General features: G+C 45.1%; 1 pseudogene; it reads right to left on the bottom strand.

Moving 5' to 3' along the window:
- LOC126413270 (myrosinase 1-like) overlaps window positions 1–22097 on the bottom strand; it is a 277606-nt pseudogene that overhangs the window by 28393 nt on the left and 227116 nt on the right.

Raw genomic sequence — 22097 nt, 5'->3', positions numbered from 1 at the left:
ATACAAATGCAGTGAAATCATGCCCGCGGTGTGCAACTAGACATTCGCGTGAAAATTGCCTGTCACGCCAAGTTATTTGCTTTTTCTGTAATAAGAAAGGACATGTTCAAAGTGTTTGCCAGAAAAAGCTCAGATCAGACAATCACAATCATTCCAGGCCCTTTGCTTCGCGCCGGAATCGCACCAAGAATACTCAGGCTCGTGAACCTTCGCCCATGGACATTCATGTAGTTAATTCCACTCCGCCCAGTGCCACTCTTTCTAACAGTGACTGTGTTCGTCCCACAAAAAGTGTGCGTCGACGTCGTCGGAAATCACGTCGATTAGCAAGTGATTCTGTACCAGTGTCCGTTCAAATTGCACAAGACAGTCGCTCTTGTCGTCAGCAGGACAATAAACTTTTTGTAGATTTGGACTTTAAGGGCAAGGTCATACCATTCCAGCTCGATAACGGAGCTGCAGTTTCATTGCACAATCACAACACGTACAAACAACTAGGTGAACCTCCGTTGCGTGCCGCAACTATGAAGCTCACTACATATTCAGGACAGCAGATCCCTGTGTTAGGACAGTGCACTCTTTTTGCAACATACAAGGGACAAACAAAACTTGTGGCATTTTACGTTCTTTGTTCTTCTACTGCAGTGAACTTGTTTGGTTTAGATTTATTTCAGTTGTTTAACTTGTCTATTGTAAATCAGGTCCTATCAGTGAATCAGACTGTGCCTTCAGACAGTGTTTCTCGGCTATGTGAAGAATTTGCAGACATTTTTGGACCGGGCTTAGGTTGCGCTCAGAACTATGAAGCACATTTGGAACTGAAAGTCAACGCGCAACCGAAATTTTTCCGAGCGCGCAATGTTCCTCACGCATTGCGTGATGAGGTCGCAGGAACATTACACGATTTAGAATCACAAGGTGTGAGTGAATGTGCGCCATGCCTCTTCCATTTCAGCTCCGCTTCATCGCTTACGCCGTACAGGTGTTCCTTTCGTCTGGACGACGGAATGCGAACGCGCCTTTCGCCAGTTGAAATCGGCGTTGCTCTCTAATACTTGCCTTACGCCATTCGATCCCCGGAAACCCCTTTTGTTGTTGGTAGATGCATCGGATTTCGGGATCGGTGCTGTGCTTGCGCACAAAGTTGGCTCGCATGATCGCCCTTTTGCCTTTGCGTCAAAATTGCTCTCGTCTGCGCAAAGAAATTATTCCCGGATAGAGAAAGAAGCTTTGGCTCTCATATTTGGTGTTACTAAGTTTCATGATTTCTTGTATGGTCGTCACTTTACCATCATCACAGACCACAAACCTTTGACATCGCTTTTTCATCCGAACAAGCCTGTACCTCCGCGTACAGCGCAGAAATTCATTCGCTGGTCTCTTTTCCTCTCGCAGTACCGCTATGATATCTTGTATCGGTCCACTGCTAAGCACGGAAACGCCGATGCGTTGTCCCGTTTGCCTGTTGCTGAGGATAGAGCATTCGATTCTTCCGAACTTGCTTGCATGTTCATTGATTCGGAAACCGAGGAAGTGGTCGAATCGTTTCCGATTGATTTTCGTCGTGTAGCTACAGCCACAGCTGCTGACCCTGTCCTTGCTACCGTTTTGCGTTTTGTTGCTACGCAATGGCCTTTGTCAAAGTCTCGGATCGAGGATCCGTTGGTTCGCCGGTTTTTTGCTCACAAGGAGAGACTTTTTGTTCGACGTGGTGTTTTGTTGTTGCGTTCTGATAATGATCAGTCCAGAGTCGTGGTCCCACGTTCGTTACAGTCCTCTGTTTTACGGCTTCTTCACCAAGGACATTGGGGTATAGTGCGAACGAAACAACTTGCTCGTCAGCACTGTACTTGGTTCGGAATCGATGCTGCGATTACGAATATGTGTTCTTCTTGCATGGCGTGTGCCGAACAACAATCCGCACCACCGCGGAAAGTCTTTGCATGGCCAAAAGCCACTTCCCCTTGGCAACACTTGCACATCGATTTTGCTGGTCCATTCTGGAATGCTCGATGGTTGGTTCTGGTAGATGCCTTCAGTAATTTTCCTTTTGTTGTCCGGATGTCTTCCACGACGTCATCTGCCACCATCCAAGCATTGTCTGCTATCTTTTGCATTGAAGGTCTTCCGCAGGCTATTGTTTCCGACAATGGCCCACAATTCATGTCCGCCGAATTTCAGTCATTCTGCCAGGTCAATGGTATTCAACATCTGACATCCGCGCCGTTTTCACCTCAGTCAAACGGTGCCGCTGAACGATTGGTCCGGACTTTCAAGTCACAGATGTTGAAGTTGAAAGAGTCGCATTCTCGAGAGGACGCGTTGTTGCTCTTTTTGTCATCGTATCGCTCTCAGCCCCGCGATGGTCGCTCGCCGGCTGAGTTGCTACACGGTCGTCCTCATCGAACCTTGATGTCTTTGCTGCACCCACCGCATCAAGTTCCTGTGCAGCGGCAGACTCCTGCTTTTGCTCCAGGCGACGTTGTATTCTATCGCAACTATCGCGGTTCACGGCGTTGGCTCGCAGGGCGCATTCTTCGCTGCCTCGGCCGCGCGATGTATTTGGTTTTGGGGGCCTCTGGTGAGATGCGTCGGCATCTCAATCAGCTGCGCCTCTGTCGTCGCACGGGTTCTGCCGCTCCCCGTCTGCTTTCAGCGGCGGTGCCGTCCGGTCAGCGCCCTGGGGACCCATCTACTGGCTCGCCTCATCCCCAGGTGTTACCGACGATGCCTTTCATTTTGCCCCATGGCGACGCGCCGCCGCAGCCGCCGCCGCCGCCGCCTGTTCTCCCGCCGGCGCCGCCCGCAGTGGACGCTTCGCTGCAGCCGCCAGGGGCCTCCCTGGGTCACGCGCCGCCGATCGCTTCCCGTGACCAGCTGTCCTCCGCCATGGAACTCTTGCCCGCTCCGGACCACATGGCGTCTTCGCTCGTCGGATACCCCGACGCAATGGAGGTCGACCCTTCGGCCCCTCCTGTCTCTTTACGGGCGCATACACCGCATGTTGACGTGCACCCTGGACTAGGTTTTATCACACGACCGTTCGCCGATTTGCGGGGGAGGAATGTGGTGTCGCCGCCAGACACCACACTTGCTAGGTGGTAGCTTTAAATCGGCCGCGGTCCATTAGTACATGTCGGACCCGCGTGTCGCCACTGTGTGATCGCAGACCGAGCGCCACCACAAGGCAGGTCTCGAGATACGGACTAGCACTCGCCCCAGTTGTACGGACGACTTTGCTAGCGACTACACTGACGAAGCATCGCTCATTAGCCGAGCAGATAGTTAGAATAGCCTTCAGCTAAGTCCATGGTTACAACCTAGCAAGGCGCCATTAGCCTTACAAAGCAATTGATAATTATCGTCTAAAGCATGTCTCAACAAGAATGATGTATACAACAAGGATGGATTAAAAGTTAAGTATTATAGCAGCTACGTACTTTTCTTGCTACCATTCATTACGTATCCTGTTTCAGACCTCTCTCTAGCCTACGTGAGATTAACGCGTGCCTTTCGGCTACTTCAGTGTGGCGTAGCTGTCTTGTTACGCCACAACACTTACCTTACATGATGTTATTGTCCACTTGTTTTGGTAGCTGTTCTGCTACACAATATACAACTTGTCATCTGCAAACAGCAAAACGTAATTTATTTTCTGTTTGTTATGCATTTACGAACGGAAATAAGACTGTATCACGTTTTCTTTCTGTAACTTACAGTTTTGAATTTGTGGTATGTTTTCCTGTGTTGTTGGCGACGTAAATAGGCTTACTTCTTTGCCTGTGTTCGCGTGGCAATGCAGTTTTTCGGATTACTCAAAACATAGGCGGAGTTTTCGCTGTCATTACGTGTTGTAGCTGTATGGCGTTCATTTGTTTCGTAGCGTGTTCTGCTGGGTGAGGCTCGCGAGTTTTAATTGTATTTGGTGTTAGTGGTGTGTGGATTGTGTGGGTTTGCGTGTGTGTGATGAGTACTGGGGCAGAGAGAGACTGAAAGAAATAAAGAAACAAACGAGAGAGAGAGAGAGAGAGAGAGGATTTGTGTGTGTGTGTGTGTGTTACTTGTATAGTTCTTCTACTGTGGCGAAGAGGGTTTTGTTGCACAGTGATGTGTATTCATTGAGTACTTTCTTTCCTTGGGCTATTGATTTTTGGATGTGGTAGTTTTCTTCTATAGTTAATTTTTGGTATAGGCTGCGGCTAGTTTTTAGGATGTGGAGGTCAGTTTCAATGTTTGTTGGGTGGTGGTCGTGTGCTACCAGGTGGTCTGCAAATGTTGAGAGTGTGCTATTGCTTTTCAGTGCTCTGAGGTGTTCATTATATCTGGTTCTGAAGGTCCTACATGCTTGGTCCACATATACAGATTGACAGCAGTTGCAAGTAAGTTGGTAGATGCCGGACTGGCTGTATTTGTCAGTGTTGGTGGTATTTCTTCCGAGTCTGCTCTGTATTGTGTTGTTGGTTCTGTACGCTATGTTGAGTCCTTGTTTCTTTAGTATATTACCCACCTTGTGTGTGCCATTTGTTGCTTACTGTCTGCTGATTTGTTGTGTGGTGAGTTGTGTTTGTGTGTGTGTGTGTTTCATAGTTATGTGCTGTTTGTTTTTGTATTTTGTGTTTTATTTTGTCTACTCTCTTTGCGTCATATCCATTCTCCTGTGCAATTTGTTTTATTGTGTTCAGTTCTTGTGTGTAGTCATGCTTGTTCATGGGTATTTTGTTCAGCCTGTGAAGTAAATATCTGAAGCTGGCTTCTTTGTGAGTTATGGGGTGATTGGATTGGTTATGAATAATGGTGCTGGTGAGTGTGGGTTTTCTGTAGATTGTGAATTTATGTTTGTTGTTTCTCTTGTGTATAGTGAGATCTAAGAAATTGAGTTTTTCATCTGTTTGTGTTTCTGTGGTGAATTGTATTTGTGGGTGGATGGAGTTTGTGTTATCATGAAATTCTTTTACGCGAGACAGTGGTTCATCTATTAAGCAAATTATGTCATCTACGTATCTGTACCAATATATTATTTAGTACTGTTTTGATATTACTATTTTGTCAAAGATGTGTTTTTCTATCTGATTGAGGAAAATGTCAGCTAGGAGGCCACTGATTGGGGATCCCATGGGTAGTCCATCATGTTGAGAGTAAAATCTGTTGTTGAATGTGAAGTAGTTCTGTTCTGTGATGAGCCTGAGTATGGCTAATATTTCTTGTATGTTTGTTGTGGGTATGTTTCCTTGCAGTTGGAGGTTTCTTTCTATTATGTTGATGGTTTCTTCTGTTGGGATGTGTGTGTACATTGAAATTATATCAAATGAAACCAATGTTGCTGTGTTTGGTACGTTTTCATTATTTATTTTTTCTATTAAGTCACTTGAGTTCTTTAGACTTCTGTTGTCAGTGTATTTGTATATTGTCTGTAGCAGAGTGTGTGTGTGTTTGGCTAAGTGGTATGTTGGTGCTTTGGCGAAGTTAATTAATGGACGTATGGGTATTCCGGGTTTGTGAACTTTAGCCAATGATTTTAGGGTGGGGGCCTTGGGATTTTTCTGTATCATTTTCTTAAAATCTGTGTTTCTGTGAAAATTGTTTCTACGTTTCTCAGGGTTTTCTGTAACTTACTTTGGTATCGGTTTGTTGGGTCACTTGTTAGTTCTGTGATGTGGTTGCTTTGGATGAATTCTAATGTTTTGTGGATGTATTCCTGTTTGTTTATGACTACTATTGAATTACCTTTGTCTGATTTTATGATGATGGCATTTTCTTGTGTTTTTTTATTCTGTAGTTTTCTGTAGGTTTATTCTTCAGGAGTCCTAGTGTTTTCTTTTATGGTGGTTTTGTTCTCTTTGATTATGTTTCTTATTCTCTCAGCAACTAGTTCTCTTGTTAGGTTTGCATTGAATTCAGGTGTGTTTAGTTTTTCTTGTTGCTTTATGATGTTTTCAGTTTCTGTTATGATATTTTCTACTGTCCTGTGTGACACCATTGTGTTAATGTTATGTTTGGGGCCCTTTTCAAGTAGGCTGCTTTCTTGTTCAGATAATTCTATGTCTGTTAGATTAATCAATCTTTTGTGAAAGGTGTGTTTGTTGTATTGGTGGTGGGATTGGTCGGTGTTTAACATTTTTGTTTCTTTTGTTGGGTTGTCTGTTTTCTTCCTATTATGGTATCTGTGTATGTTCTAACCCTGTACATTAGTTCATCAAAAAATGGTGGTTATGTTATGTGATTAGCTAGTTCTAAATGCAATCTGTATAATTCATTATTCAGAGTCTGTTTTTTGGAATACAAAGACCGGATCTCTTGCTTTATCCACATGATTTCTGCCTTACGTTTTGTCTGCTGTGCTGCTGGTGACATGTTGTTTACAGCTATTGTTACATAGTTAGGTACAATTTTTTGAGCCAAACATAGTTTATTGAACTTAATGTTGAGTATAGTTATATGAAGTCTGATGGTTGTGTTCTGATATTTGTTGAAGAGCTGCGATGGAAATACCTGGCTTGGTGTAGAAATAATCATCTTGTGGTACAGATCTTCTTGTTGTCTCCGTGCTTGCTAAGAAAATTGGATGAGAAGTTCCGTTACAGTTAAAAATAAAAATAGAACCCACTGACGATAGCACAAAAGTGCTGAAACATGTATGGGTGAAACGAAAGAAAAAAGGTGTCTTGCATAAGACGAGACTTCTCATCCCATAAATATTCCTACCGTCCTTCTGGCAGGCTGAGTCACTGCCAAAGGCCACATCAGATATTGGTGCGTCAGCTGCATTCTAATAAAAAAAAAAAAAAAAAAACCGTATCTCGTGCAGTTACTGGACCGGAGGCGCTCACGGCTCCATCATACTCACTGCACCTTTGCTAACACGGAATAACTCGGCACGTTAAAACATGTTCGCCCCTCCCCCCCCCCCCCTCCCCGCCGCCAGAGATGAATCTTTAACCACTGTTAGCGGGCATGTGAATAATTTCATAATCGATTACCGATTATTGAAGTAATCGAACGTGACATCCTGCTATAGACTCTTTGACGCCTAATCTATAGATGTTTCAGCACTTATATATACACTCCTGGAAATTGAAATAAGAACACCGTGAATTCATTGTCCCAGGAAGGGGAAACTTTATTGACACATTCCTGGGGTCAGATACATCACATGATCACACTGACAGAACCACAGGCACATAGACACAGGCAACAGAGCATGCACAATGTCGGCACTAGTACAGTGTATATTCACCTTTCGCAGCAATGCAGGCTGCTATTCTCCCATTGAGACGATCGTAGAGATGCTGGATGTAGTCCTGTGGAACGGCTTGCCATGCCATTTCCACCTGGCGCCTCAGTTGGACCAGCGTTCGTGCTGGACGTGCAGACCGCGTGAGACGACGCTTCATCCAGTCCCAAACATGCTCAATGGGGGACAGATCCGGAGACCTTGCTGGCCAGGGTAGTTGACTTACACCTTCTAGAGCACGTTGGGTGGCACGGGATACATGCGGACGTGCATTGTCCTGTTGGAACAGCAAGTTCCCTTGCCGGTCTAGGAATGGTAGAACGATGGGTTCGATGACGGTTTGGATGTACCGTGCACTATTCAGTGTCCCCTCGACGATCACCAGTGGTGTACGGCCAGTGTAGGAGATCGCTCCCCACACCATGATGCCGGGTGTTGGCCCTGTGTGCCTCGGTCGTATGCAGTCCTGATTGTGGCGCTCACCTGCACGGCGCCAAACACGCATACGACCATCATTGGCACCAAGGCAGAAGCGACTCTCATCGCTGAAGACGACACGTCTCCATTCGTCCCTCCATTCACGCCTGTCGCGACACCACTGGAGGCGGGCTGCACGATGTTGGGGTGTGAGCGGAAGACGGCCTAACGGTGTGCGGGACCGTAGCCCAGCTTCATGGAGACGGTTGCGAATGGTCCTCGCCGATACCCCAGGAGCAACAGTGTCCCTAATTTGCTGGGAAGTGGCGGTGTGGTCCCCTACGGCACTGCGTAGGATCCTACGGTCTTGGCGTGCATCCGTGCGTCGCTGCGGTCCGGTCCCAGGTCGACGGGCACGTGCACCTTCCGCCGACCACTGGCGACAACATCGATGTACTGTGGAGACCTCACGCCCCACGTGTTGAGCAATTCGGCGGTACGTCCACCCGGCCTCCCGCATGCCCACTATACGCCCTCGCTCAAAGTCCGTCAACTGCACATACGGTTCACGTCCACGCTGTCGCGGCATGCTACCAGTGTTAAAGACTGCGTTGGAGCTCCGTATGCCACGGCAAACTGGCTGACACTGACGGCGGCGGTGCACAAATGCTGCGCAGCTAGCGCCATTCGACGGCCAACACCGCGGTTCCTGGTGTGTCCGCTGTGCCGTGCGTGTGATCATTGCTTGTACAGCCCTCTCGCAGTGTCCGGAGCAAGTATGGTGGGTCTGACACACCGGTGTCAATGTGTTCTTTTTTCCATTTCCAGGAGTGTATATGTTTCAGCACCTTTTGATATTTCGTTGAATAAAATGTTCCTGGTTTTTCAAGCCGCGTCATTTAGAATGAAACACTCAAGAAGATTTTATTTAGGCACACTGCCGCGGAATGACTCAGAGGACACACTGATATTTCCTAGATTGTAATTTCGGATTTCTTTACGAGTCCACATTTCAAATGTTGAAGCCAGTTGGGTTCATCAGACCATGTTTTGCTACCATGAACTGAATATCTGTAATAGCTGAAAGTCGTAATAGGATGGTGGATTTCACGGGCGACTTATTCGTTTGGATGGTTCCAGTTTATTGTGTCACGTACTAAAGGGGGAGTTGTGAGGCGGTACTGTTACCGGAAGCATCGTTCATTCAGCTAGTGCTAAGAATAAAAGATTATGTTTTGCACGTGCAACTGTGACCCGACACATTAGATGATTTAATATTAATGGAAGTTAGTGGTAATATTAGGCTCTTCACAACTTCGGAGATATTTCAGTCTAAGATCAATTTTGAAATCAACACAAGGATTCCTTTACGATGTGACATATTACACATCATTCTGCACTGTTTTGGATTTCATAGAAACTGCATTTTTGTTTTGTTTTTGCTGTGATGGCAGAGCGAGTTGTGGAAGTAGTGGTTGCCTCAAATATTACGGCTGCCATAATACGAGTAATATACATTACGATTAATTTAATGTAACTCTTCTACACTGAAGCCCCAAAGAAACTGGTATAGGCATGCGTATTCAAGTACAGATATATGTAAACAGGCATAATACGGCGCTGAGTTCGGCAACGTCTATATGAGACAAGTGAGACACTACATCTCCGAGGTAGCGATGAACTGGGGATTTTCCCGTACGACCATTTCACGAGTGTATCGTGAATATCAGGTAAAACGTCAAATCTCCGACATCGCTGCGGCCGGAAAAAGATCCTGCAAGAACGCGACCAACGATGACTGAAGAGAAGCGTTGAACGTGACAAAAGTGCAATCCTTCCGCTAACTGCTGCAGATTTCAATGCAGGGCCATCAACAAGTGTTAGCATGCGAACCATTCAACGAAACATCATCAATATGTGCTTTCGGAGCCGAAGACCTACTCGTGTACCCTTGATGACTGCACGACACAAAGCTTTACACCTCGCCTGGGCCCGTCAACACCGACATCGGATCGTTGACGACTGGATACATGTTGCGTCTCGTTTCAAATTGTATCGAGTCGATGAACGTGTCAGCAGGGGACTCAAGCTGGTGGAGGCTCTGAAATGCTGTAGGGCGCGTGAAGTTGGAGTGATATGGGACGCCTGATACGTATAGATACGACTCTGACAGGTGACACGTATGTAAGCATCCTGTCTGATCACCTGCATCCATTCATGTCCGTTGTGCTTTCCGTAGACTTGGACAATTCCACTAGGACAATGCGACACCCCAAAGGTCCAGAATTGCTAGAGAGTGGCTCCAGGAACACTCTTCTGAGTTTAAACACTTCTGCTGGCCACCAAACTCCCCAGATATGAACATTATTGAGCATATCTGGGATGCCTCGCAACATGCTGTGAGGAAGAGATCTCCACCCCTCGTACTCTTACTGATTTATGGACAGCCCTGCAGGATTCATGGTGTCAGTTCCCTCTACTACTTCAGACAATCGTCGAGTCCATGGCAAGTCGTGTTGCGGCACTTCTGAGTGATCGCCGGGGCCCTGCATGAATTAGGGGAGTGTATCAGTATTTTAGGTTCTTCAGTGTGTGTTACACCTAATAAAAGTTTAAGTGGTGCTGGCTACCGGATGACTTGATTCTGCTGCGAACTGCGTGTCTGTACTTCGTTTTTGTGGCCTCACACCCTTAGACTGATGCACAGAGGCGTGTTTATGTATGGATTTTTGAGAGCTGCCACAGAGCAGTTCAGTGGGAGATGATGTTGAGGTAGGTCTTCGTGACCGACAATACCTATATTTTAGTGAAAGCCTTCCAAACGTAGGATGACAACAGTTAGAAAACATAGCCAAAGTTTGTTATTGCTGTAAATTTATATTATCGTGAATTTTTGTGAAGAGTGATTATGTGATAAATGCAATTCAATTTGATTTATCAGTTGTTTCACAGAACAAAGTGCATAGCACAAGGGAACTATGTGAGCAAACTCCTGGAATGGAATGCAGCCAGTTTAATTAATTCATCATTGATGAAATCCTTTATATTGGTTTGTAGCGTAATAGAATGGGGGCTCAGAATCTAATTGTCGATTGACCTCGAGTTTAGAGAAGACCGCAGGCTGCAGTCCGTAATGTCGGGACGGCTAGACGTCTTCCATAAGAGTCAAATTAGGAAAACTGTTTGGCTCCCATCTACAGTGGACGCCTTTTGCACGCTAGAAATACATCTGCCAGACCGTGTCTACGCTTCATCATCCATAAAGATGAAGTGTTAACAGACTTCAGCTAGTAAACTCCGTGCATGTTTGAGCAGTATCTCACTTCTGTACCTCTCGGCGGAAGCAGCAATTCTACAAGTGTTGACGAGGGTCTGGTCTTCGTATGCAGATTCGGCATGATCCACACGAGATAATTAAGCTGGGACAATGTTCCAACAGAGTTCTTCCCCACGTGGCCGGGAATCCTCTAGGTGCGTGCTTGTTGCGGAAATGAAAGGCGCAAACCAAAGATTTTGCGGCTTAGGCCAAACTGGTACGGGACATAATACGTACGAGCCTCTCTAGATCTTTAGTGATCCTAACTTCAACATACTGGCACGGAAGGCCATTGGTGTGAGTAGTAGTAAAAAGTGTTGGTGCCGCTGCACTGCTCTGAGCTAAACCATCGGTCTGTCTCATCCAGCTACTTCTTCTAGCCTTTTCTAGCCTTGTTAAACAGATCGTTTTGTGTTACAGTGTAGTCCATTTGCACATGGAGCAAAGATGATAAAGAACGAAAGAATGAAAGTTGTAGAGGACACGACAGACTCAAAAAGAAACCACGATGAAGAGGTCACGAATAAAATTCTCTAGCTCATCCATGGAAAACGAAGTTCAGAGAATATTTAGTGTAGTTGACTTAGAATTGAAATCAATGTGCTGTGGCTAAGAGAGCTGAGATACATTGAAAGAAAAAATTGAATAAAAATGCTACAGCTTACACACTTTTCATCTAATGGAGCATACATAAACATTCAGAAAACAAAATAATTAAGCTATCAATATCGCAGTATATTTTGCCAGCAGGTATTTCTCCGCCGTCGTATATTTAAGCCGTGGCGCACTCTTCAGTAGCCAGTCGATTACGTCACGACCTAATTTACGATCCAGATCACGAGAAACTCTTGGTGTTGCTACGTTGATATCGATCAAGGTCAATAATTTCTGTTATCGTTTTATTACGTGGAACATTACTTTTTGAATGGTGTGACTGCAGTAAATATTAAATATCAAACTAATTGTGAAATCATCAGTCATTGGGTGCAATACACACTACCGTCCAAACTTCTGATATAAAAGTGATTCTCAGATTTGCTATAATCTATGAGACATTTCTCTAACCAGTACCGGTACCGCCGCGGTGGAGCATATAAGGCCGCGCTTGGCATCTTGTCGTCAGTCTTGTGACTCACTCTGAGGATGGCCGGACTATACGCGGCCGAAATATCAGTGGAGGAAATTTTATTTGCGCGGCTGTATGCCCGAAATTTAATGAACTATTCATTACGCCGCGAGAAGTTGAAAATGTACATTTCTCTAACCAGTTTGGCTAGCTTGCAACCTCTTTGCTTGATCACTGTGACAAACTTAAACCTATGACGTATCTGTTTTGTTCTCGGTCAATAGTTTACCTTCTCAGGTGTGGTACATACAGTCTCTCTCGTTTGAAAATTTTTTGCCGTTACTGTTGGCCACTTCTTTTCTGGACTTTGAACGGCAGAGTCGAAAAGGCACCTTGTGCTGTGTTTCTGATATTGAGAAGAAAGCTGTTTTTGTCTGGCAGGCACCCCGCTGTTGAGCAGACGTTGCTGTGCATGAGGAAGCGGATGAGACCAAATCAATTTATTTACTATGATGAAGGATAGTTTTTTGAAGAGAGGTAATTTTGGATGTCTGGTTGTACCACTCTGCAAGTAGGTATGTGATTGCGTTATTTCGGCTCAGTGCAGTAGATGCTCAAAGGTTGCTATCACTAACTGCATGGAAGAAGGTTACTGTTTCACTGATTGCTTTATTTACTTCCGTGCTATTCGAAACACAAAGATAACTTTTCCTGAGGTGTAATATTTAATTTACCAGGTAGCAGTCACGTATTTCATACGACGTTACTTTGGTTTGTAAAGCTGAATGTAGGTTGGGAAATTCCTACGGCACTGTAAAGCTTTTCTCCTGACTTTAAAGCCAATATAGATTACTTGATGTACTCACGTGTTCTGAATTCATTTGGCAGAACCACATCATTCTTGGTATTTGAGGTGTTTGCATGCACCGCGGTTATGTGCTGCCATCTCGTTGTCTTACGAAATTTAAGTGACAGCCACTCTGATGAACTGTCACACAACTACGGAGTTGGCTCTCAGAATTATAAATAATAATAAACAGAATCTTTCTGCATGCCAGTTAGGCATCAGGTGATGATAAAATTTATGTCGACGTATACTTGGCTGGTGGCTGCTCTTATGAGACACTGTGTCGTTTCGCTTCAATTATCTAATACAGTGTTATTTACGTAGCGAATTAGGATTATAACTGATCAGTTGGATTACTCGCTATCTTCTGAATTTTGATTTTATGTACACACAATAGGGCAGATAACACTATTGCTCATCTTCACGCTATATGTAGATAGGTAGCACACGTTCGAAGTAGACTATTACATTCAGGAAACTATTCATTAATGTGCTAATCACATATATTAGATCGCGGGTTCTCATTTCCTTTCATTGGGCTTATTTTCGAATCAGATTGCATCACTAAATTTGTTATCTTGGGCATTATAAATTTACATTCTGCATATCTTCAAACTATCAGAGTTTGTTTGCTACTAACTACTAATGTAGTCTTTGTTCTTCATCCCCCCCCCCCCCCTTTATCTACCCTCTCTCTCTCTCTCTCTCTCTCTCTCTCTCTCTCTCTCAAAAACACACGCACACACAGACACACAAACACCTTTCAATTGGAAACGCCAGTAAACTGCAGATGAGACTCCAAGTCGTCCACTGAACTTTTATAGAGATCACCCTACTCGACGACGGGAATGAATCATCGATGACTTAAAAAATTCGAGGACATTATAGCTTTTGAATCGACACATAAATGTTTGACAAACATTTAAAACGTCTGAAGCCAGTCCATTATCCCTTCCGTCAAAATGGAGACCAGTAATGAAAATTTTTGTGACATCACCTTATCATCCTTTGTGATGACGCCGGAATCGTGTCTGCGAGACGGTGCAATGGGGAAGTCTCCAGCCGCTATGTACTGTGAACCGTATGTGTTGAGACCGAAGAAATCAGCAGATCCTGAAACAAAATTAGTTGTTGGAAGCTCTGAAAATACTGACCTCGAGCTGAGTGATTATAAACAAAATAACAATGAGAATCAAATGAATCGTTACTAAAAGTACCGCCATGAGTACAAGATGAATACATAACTCCCTCTCGGATGTCACCCCCGCAATCGACAGAATCGTCGCATTCGAAGGAAACTGCATCAAAAGGCTTTTTAAGAACATGCAGAATTACAAAGTGAACGAACGTATAATACCGTAGGTGCATGACCAGCATCGTTGGAATAAAAGTCAACTGGAGCCGGTGATTGTGGTACCATAGAATGAGACCATGTTTGATTGATTTGAGGGAGGGGACCAAACACCGAGGTCGTTCGTCCCATCGGATTAGGGAAGGATGGGGTAGGAAGTCTGTAGTGCCCTTTCAAAGGAACTATCCCGCGGCATTTTCCTGAAGCGATTTAGGGAAATCACAGAAAATCTAAATCAGAATGGCCGGACGCGGATTTGAACCATCGTCTTCCAAGATGCGAGTCCAGTGTGATAACCACCGCGCCACTTCGGTTAGTCGAAGCCATGGTACTTCTGGTTGTGTTGAAAGCTGCCTGTTCATTCGGCTCTCCCATTTCTGACCATTAGATATTTCTTCTAGCCCATCGCTACATTTATCTTTGCATGGGGGCCTACGTTACTCATGTCTGCTGTAATCAGATATAAGTACTGTAGCAACCTCTCTGCATGTCACTGAAACAGTTTTACTTCTTTGCGGAGTCAGTTTGTTTTCGGCCGATGGAAATTTTTGACGGGTTGCAGCCCATGAGGTCCTTGTCTGAAAGAGAGGTGATCAGAGAGCTGAACATTATATTACGATGTATGGTCTGCTCCAGTTTCGCTTGTATGGTTATTTGTGAAGGCGTGTTTCGGAGAGAAGACTACCTTTGTCTTGTGGAAGGCTGTGCTGTTATGGTGATTCTACCACAAATGAAGTATTGGATGGGACCATTTCAGTTCACATGTCGTGGTGAAGCTTAGTTATTGAGACGAGATTATATTGGCATCGCTTCTTACCATCACTCCGCGAGCTGTAATCTGGGAGTGTGCCTGCGCGTAGAAAACGGAAGCTCATAAGTTACACTTAGTTGAATGGATGTTGATCACGGCGATGTACGTTATACACTACTGGCCATTAAAATTGCTACACCACGAAGATGACGTGCTACAGACGCGAAATTTAACCGACACGTAGAAGGTGCTGTGATATACAAATGATTAGCTTTTCAGAGCATCAACACAAGGTTGGCACTGGTGGCGACACCTACAACGTGCTGACATGAGGAAAGTTTCCAACCGATTTCTCATACACAAGCAGCAGTTGAGCGGCGTTACCTGGTGAAACGTTGTTGTGATGCCTCGTGTAAGGAGGAGAAATGCGTACCATTACGTTTCCGACTTTGATAAAGGTCGGATTGTAGACTATCGCGATTGTGGTTTATGGTATCGCTACATTGCTGCTCGCGGTGGTCGAGATCCAGTAACTGTTAGCAGACTATGGAATCTGTGAGTTCAGGAGGGTAATACGGAACGCAGTCGTAGATCCCAACGGCCTCGTATCACTAGCAGTCGAGATGGCAGGCATCTTATCCGCATGGCTGTAACGGATCGTGCAGGCACGTCTCGATCCCTGAGTCAATGATGGGGACTTTGCAAGACAACAACCATTTGCACGAACAGTTCGACGACTTTTGCAGCAGCACGTACTATCAGCTCGGAGACCACGTCTGCGATTACCCATGACGCTGCATCACAGGCAGGAGCGCCTGCGATGGTGTACTCAACGACGAACCTGGGTACACGAATGGCAAAACATAGTTTTTTCGGAAGAATCCAGGTTCTGTTTACAGCATCATGATGGTCGCATCCGTGTTTGGCGACATCGCGGTGAACGCACATTGGAAGCGTGTATTCGTCGTCTCCATACTGGCGTATCATCCGGCGTGATGGTATAGGGCGCCATTGGTTACACGTGTCGGTCATCTCTTGTTCGCATTGACGGCACTTTGAACAGTGGACGTCACATTTCAGATGTGTTACGACCCGTGGCTCTGCCTTTCATTCGATCCCTGCGAAACCCTACATTTCAGTCCGCCCTCGGTAGCTGGGTGGTCAGCGCGACAGACTGTCAATCCTAAGGGCCCGTGTTCGATTCCCGGCTCGGTAGGAGATTTTCTCCGCTCAGGGACTGGGTGTTGTGTTGTCCTAATCATCATCATTTCATCCCCATCGACGCGCAAGTCGCCGAAGTGGCGTCAAATCGAAAGACTTGCACCAGGCGAGCGGTCTACCCGACGGGAGGCCCTCGTCACACGACATCATTACTATTATTAGCAGGAGAATGCACGACCGCATGTTGCAGGTCCTGTACGGGCCTTTCTGGGTACAGGAAATGTTCGACTGCTGCCCTGGCCAGCACATTCTCCAGATCTCTCACCAGCTGAAAACTTCTGGTCAATGGTGGCCGAGCAACTGGCTCGTCACAATACGCCAGTCATTACTCCTTGATGAACTGTGGTAACGTGTTGCAGCTGCATGGGCAGCTGTACCTGTACACGGCATCCAAGCTCTGTTTGACTCAATGTCCAGTCGTATCAAAGCCGTTATGACGGCCAGAGGTGGTTGTTCTGGGTACTGATTTCTCAGGATCTATGCACCCAAATTGCGCGAAAATGTAATCACATGTCAGTTCTAGTATAAAATATTTGTCCAATGAATACCCGTGCATCATCTGCATTTCTTCTTGGTGTAGCAATTTTAATGGCCAGTAGTGTATTTTCCCTGCGTCATGATTGCAAATTCAATTATGCTACCCTTTCATGGCGTATAAAACTGCAGACATGGGCGCCATCGTGTTGAACATCGTAGCATAGCTTACGGTGCACGACCACTGAGTTTTTGTTGTTGTGGTCTTCAGTCCTGAGACTGGTTTGATGCAGCTCTCCATGCTACTCTGTCCTGTGCAAGCTTCTTCATATCCCAGTACCTACTGCGGCCGACATCCTTCTGAATCTGCTTAGTGTATTCATCTCTTCGTCTCCCTCTATGAATTTTACCCTCCACGCTGCCCTCCAGTACCAAATTGTGATCCCTTGATGCCTCAGAACATGTCCTACCAACCGATCCCTTCTTCTAGTCAAGTTGTGCCACAAGCTCCTCTTCTCCCCAGTTCTATTCAATACCTCTTCATTAGTTATTTGATCTATCCATCTAATCTTCAGCATTCTTCTGTAGCATCACATTTCGAAAGCTTCTATCCTCTTCTTGTCTAAAATATTTATCGTCCATGTTTCACTTCCATACATGGCTACACTCCACATAAATACTTTTAGAAACGACTTCCTGACACTTAAATCAATACTCGATGTTAACAAATTTCTCTTCTTCAGAAACGCTTTCCTTGCCATTGCCAGTATACACTGAGGGTGCGTCGGAAATTAGTTACTGCATTCCAGTCTCACAGCACATTGATAGCAAGCCAGTTTCCTTTGCAGATGATTAGATTTCACGTCCGGACAAGGGAGATGAACGGATCTGTTTCGGCAATTGCTGTTGGTTACATATCGCGCGGACAGATTTAGCACATTATTGGGCTATGATAAAGATGTATTCATGAATTACATTTTGAGTCACATAATTTACAGGTTATTTAGGCTCTCAGGAAACAATTGCAGAACCGAGGAAACGTCCTAACTGCAGCGCTGGATGCTATAACCAGAAAGCTAACAGATGCTCAATTTAATTCGTGTTCCTTTACGAATCAATGCTCACTAGCTGACTACGTGGTGTTGCTTGTGTATGTATTTATTCCAGTCACCCTCCTCCTCACCCCTCTTTCCGTTCAACTCCTGCTCCCCCCCCCCCCTCTCCTTGTTCTTTTCTCTCTTCTTCTCTCTGTCCATCTCCTTCTCTTCCCATCCATTTCCTCCTCCTCCTCTGTTCATCTCCCCCTCCCCCCTCTGTCTGTCTCTTCGGCAATCTGTCTCTGTCTACACGCTCTTTCCTCTCTCCCTCCAGCTCCTCCTCTCCTCTCTCTCTGCTCATTTCTCTCTGTCCAACTCCTGTTTCCCCCTATCTGCGCCCATCTCCACCTTTCCCATAGGTATCTGTCCACTTACTCCTCCCCCTTCTGTCTCCACATTATCACGTTCACCCTAATAGTGGCTGGTAGTTCCTATCCTAACAGTATGTCATTCCAGACTGTACATTTACCGCTACATGGGTATTCTGCAAATCACTCTTAAGAGACTGGCAGAGGATTCATAGAACCACCTACACAGTAATTCCCTTATTTTATTATGACTATCGTTTCTCCCTATATAGGCCGGCGTCAACAAAATATTTTCGCATTCGGAGGACAAATTTAATGTTTGAAATTGCGCGAGAAAATTTCGCCGCAACGAAAAACGCCTTTGTTTTAATGATGTCCATCCCAAATCCTGTATCATATCAGAGACACTCTCTCCCCTATTTCTCGATAATACAAAACGTGCTGCTCTTCTTTGTACATTCTGATGTACATCGGTAATCCTATCTGGTAAGGACTCCACACCGCGCAGCAGCACTTCAAAAGAGTGAGCACAAGCGTAGTGTAGTCAGTCTCTTTAGTAGATCTGTTGCATCCTCTGAGTGTGCTTCCAATAAAACGCAGTCTTTGGTTCGCCTTCCCCACAACATTTTCTATTTATTCTTTCAATTTCAGTTGTTCGTAATTGAAATTCCCAAGTATTCAGTTGAATTTACGGCCTTTATATTTGACTGATTTGTCGTGTAACCGAAGTTTAACGGTTTCCTTTTAGCACTCGTGTGGATGACCTCCCACATTACGTTATTTACGGTCAAATGCCAATTTCCGCATCATACACGTATCTTTTCTAAACCGTTTTGCAGTCTGTTGTGATCATCTGATGACTTTACTAGACGATAAACGACAGATTCATCTGCAAACAACTTAAGAGTGCTGCTGAGATTGCCTCCTAAATCATTTTTATTGATAAGGAACAGCAGAGGGCCTGTAACACTACCTTGGGGAACGTCAGAGCTCACTTTTGTTTTACTCGAAGACTTTTCGCCAATTACTACGAACTGTGATCTCTTTAACAGGAAATCAGGAAGCCAGTCACGTAACTAAGACGATATTCCGTAAGCACTCAATTTGACCAATAACAGCGTGCCGGAGTGGCCGAGCGGTTCTAAGAGCTACAGTCTGGAACCGCGCGACCACTACGGTCGCAAGTTCGAATCCTGCCTCGGGCATGGATGTGTGTGATGTCCTTAGGTTAGTTAGGTTCAAGTAGTTCTAAGTTCTAGGGGACTGATAACCTCAGAAGATAAGTCCCATAGTGCTCAGAACCATTTGAACCATTGTGACCAATAATATGTGTACCAAATATGCAAATGTAGTTGAAATCGTTCCAGTCGTTTAAGATGGACTTTTTACCGATCGCTTTGCTTGCATAGGCACATGTGAGATATATTGCACATATATTTAATATATTTCACACCTATTTGTGCACATATTTCACTTATATCTCCAGCGAATTTCACCTTGCAGTTTCAGTTTCACATCAGCCGGCCGGTGTGGCCGTGCGGTTCTAAGCGCTTCAGTTTGGAACCGCGTGACCGCTACGGTCGCAGGTTCGAATCCTGCCTCGGGCATGGATGTGTGTGATGTCTTTAGGTTAATTAGGTTTAAGTAGTTCTAAATTCTAGGGGACTGATGACCACAGATGTTAAGTCCCATAGTGCTCAGACCCATTTTTTTTTCAGTTTCACGCAGCTTGATGTTTGAGATGTCATGTCTCCTGAACTGTATACTGCACAATGATGTAATTTTACAGGTACAACTTGTGGTACATGTGGCTACTGTCTGTGAAATGTATTGTAAATGTAGTTACTAGTAAAGAAGCAATAAACTAAAACGTCATGCATGATGCAGCAGTTTTTCAATCAACTCAGTGTTTATGACGTCATACCTTCTGCACTATGTCTCATACAATGAGATACACTACTGGTCATTAAAATTGCTACACCAAGAAGAAATGCAGATGATAAACGGGTATTCATTGGACAAATATATTATATTAGAAGTGACATGCGATTACATTTTCACGCAATTTGTGTTTATAGATCCTCAGAAATCAGTTCCCACAACAACCACCTCTGGCTGTAATAACGGCCTTGATACGTCTGGGCATTGAGTCAAACAGAGCTTGGATGGCGTGTACAGGCACAGTTGCCCATGAAACTTCAGCACGATACCACAGTTCATCAAGAGTAGTGACTGGCGTATTGTGACGAGCCAGTTGCTCGGCCACCATTGACCAGACGTTTTCAATTGGTGAGAGATCTGGAGAATGTGCTGGTCAGGGCAGCTGTCGAACATTTTCTGTATCCAGAAAGGCCCGTACAGGACCTGCAACATGCGGTCGTGCATTATCCTGCTGAAATGTAGGGTTTTGTAGGGATCGAATGAAGGGTAGAGCCACGGGTCGTAACACATCTGAAATGTAACGTCCTCTGTTCAAAGTGCCGTCAATGCGAACAAGAGGTGACCGAGACGTGTAACCAATGGCACCCCATACCATCACGCCGGGTGATACTCCAGTATGGCGAAGACGAATACACTCTTCCAATGTGCGTTCACCGCGATGTCGCCAAACACGGATGCGACCATCACGATGCTGTAAACAGAACCTGGAGTCATCCGAAAAAATGACGTTTTGCCATTCGTGCACCCAGGTTCGTCGTTGAGTACACCATCGCAGGCGCTCCTGTCTGTGATGCAGCGTCAAGGGTAACCGCAGCCATGGTCTCCTAGCTGATAGTCCATGCTGCTGCAATCGTCGTCGAAGTGTTCGTGCAGATGGTTGTTGTCTTGCAAACGTCCCCATCTGTTGACTCAGGGATCGAGACGTGGCTGCACGATCCGTTACAGCCATGCGGATAAGATGCCTGTCATCTCGACTGCTAGTGATACGAGGCCGTTGGGATCCAGCACGGTGTTCCGTATTACCCTCCTGAATCCAAAGGATAGGAAAGCGGCACCGGGCATCCCCGTTTTCAAGAAGGGACGTCGAACAGATGTGCAGAACTATAGAACTATATAACGTCTGTCAGTTGTAGAATTTTGGAACACGTATTATGTTCGAGTATAATGACTATTTGGCGACTAGAAATCTACTCTGTAGGAATCAGCATGGGTTTCGAAAAAGACTCTCGCGCTATTCGTCCACGAGACTCAGAGGGCCATAGAGACGGGTTCACAGGTAGATGCCGTGTTTCTTGACTTCCGCAAGGCGTTCGATACAGTTCCCCACAGTCGTTTAATGAACAAAGTAAGAGCATATGGACTATCAGACCAATTGCGTGATTGCATTGAAGAGTTCCTAGATAACAGAAAGCAGCATGTCATTCTCAATGGAGAGAAGTCTTCCGAAGTGAGAGTGATTTCAGGTGTGCCGCAGGGGAGTGTTGTAGGACCGTTGCTATTCACAATGTTCATAAGTGGCCTAGTGGATAACATCGGAAGTTCACTGAGGCTTTTTGCGGATGATGCTTTAGTATATCGAGAGGTTGTAACAATGGAAAAATGTACTGAAATGAAGGAGAATCTGCAACGAATTGACGCATGGTGCAGGGAATGGCAATTGAATCTCAATGTACACAAATGTATTGTGCTGCGAGTAAAAAGAAAGAAAGAAAGATCCTTTATCATTTAGCTACAATATAGCAGGTCAGCAACTGGAAACAGTTAATTCCATAAATTATCTGGGAGTAGGCATTAGGAGTGATTTAAAATGGAATGATCATATAAAGTCAATTGTTGGTAAAGCAGATGCCAGACTGAGATTCTTTGGAAGAATGCTACGGAAATGCATTCCGAAAACAAAGGAAGTAGGTTACAGTATACTTATTCGCCCACTGCTTGACTATTGCTCACCAGTGTGGGATCCATACCAGATAGGGGTGATAGAAGAGATAGAGAAGATCCAATGGAGAGCAGCGCGCTTCGTTACAGGATCATTCAGTAATCGCGAAAGCGTTACGGAGATGACAAATAAACTCCA

Source organism: Schistocerca serialis, chromosome 7 (genome assembly GCF_023864345.2).
Source record: "Schistocerca serialis cubense isolate TAMUIC-IGC-003099 chromosome 7, iqSchSeri2.2, whole genome shotgun sequence".
Classification (NCBI taxonomy): Eukaryota; Metazoa; Arthropoda; class Insecta; order Orthoptera; family Acrididae; genus Schistocerca; species Schistocerca serialis.
The sequence above is the reverse complement of the archived record's forward strand: the minus strand, read 5'-3'. Positions and strand labels throughout refer to the sequence as shown.